The 1343-nt window shown below is 32.9% G+C and overlaps 1 non-coding gene across 1 annotated transcript; it reads left to right on the top strand.

Moving 5' to 3' along the window:
* Window positions 1–657: 657 nt before the first annotated feature.
* On the top strand, window positions 658–740 carry TRNAL-UAA (transfer RNA leucine (anticodon UAA)). Its single transcript has one exon. It is a non-coding gene; the product is annotated as a tRNA-Leu (tRNA).
* Window positions 741–1343: the final 603 nt, after the last annotated feature.

The raw sequence follows: 1343 nt of genomic DNA, 5'->3' as shown, positions 1-1343 counted from the left end.
AGGGAGTATCCACATAGAAAGCCACTCAATGGAAGTTCAATGGTACTCAGAACACAGCCTTTGGTAACTTGATATTCTCTATAATTGCAATAGTAATATATGCGTATCGACAAATCATATCATTTCAGCTTCAAATCAAGCACAACTATAGCTTATCCTTAGAGAGGTTGAAAGCATTGTGGGGTAGATAGAGATAAATAGAAAATAATATAAGGTCAAATATAATGGTATTTAAATTGGTTACAGAAAACTAGCCGGTTTCATCAATTTGAAGGGCAATTTTGACCGATAATTCAATAGAAATGAGATCCATGACAAGCGACATTATATTCTATAAGACATGCGCCATGTGGACGTGCATGCTAATAATCACAACCACTTATTTTTGTAGCAATGCACTGAGATAAGCGTTTAATGGATGAAGCCCATAGAAATGAGCGGCTATAATTGGTCACGTGCATGGCCATGTGGTGCATATATTGTAGGGTATAATTTCTCCTATGATAGAACCTTCTTCCTTCTAGTGAGATGATCAACATACAATCAATGAAAAATAGTGTGCTTGCAAGATGGTATCTAATTAACTTGGCTATGGTTGGTGGATATCACGAAGAAACAATAACAAGTATAATCGTTTAAACGTACCTTGTTGTAACAGCTGGTTTGCCCGAGTGGTTAAGGGGGAAGACTTAAGATCTTCTGCACATAAGTGCGCATGGGTTCGAACCCCATAGCCAGCACAATTATTTGACTTTTTATATTTTTCCTTGAAAAAGGCTTAGAAATCGACAACCGTGAAAAAGTGCATCACATGATTTTGTGGGACTCATATGAAGTGCATTGCATGATTTTGTGGGACTCGTATGATCATGGTATAATAAATGGATGCATGGTATAATAAAAGGAATATAAATATGGATGGAGAACAATTCAATTTTATTTGTAATTTTATTTGACTACTATAATATTTATAATCTTTTAGAAAAGATAAATGATTATATTAACATGCTGTTAGTTTGATTTATCATCCACTTAGTAGTATTTTTAATTCTGTGATCATAAAATTTTATTATTCGATTTATATATGTATTTATATCCATACTTTCAGTATTCGATTTGTATCTATATTTGTTTAAAATAAAAATAGAAATAAATTTTTGTATTCGATTAACATTTTGTATTTATATTCGCCAAATAAATATATATATAAATATGAATATCAGCGTTCAATCTGGTTTCAACCCTATTCGAATCGTTGACATCTATGTTTGGTGATGCCTTGGGAACACATGACATAACATGAGGGGCTCCAAACATATGGTACTCGTTTAGTTCGCGAGAAA

This window comes from Phoenix dactylifera, chromosome 13, assembly GCF_051530095.1.
Source record: "Phoenix dactylifera cultivar Ajwa chromosome 13, Ajwa_hap1_PhDact_Kaust_v1.1, whole genome shotgun sequence".
Taxonomy (NCBI): domain Eukaryota; kingdom Viridiplantae; phylum Streptophyta; class Magnoliopsida; order Arecales; family Arecaceae; genus Phoenix; species Phoenix dactylifera.
Note: the sequence above shows the minus strand (reverse complement) of the source record. Positions and strands in the feature narration are given on the sequence as shown.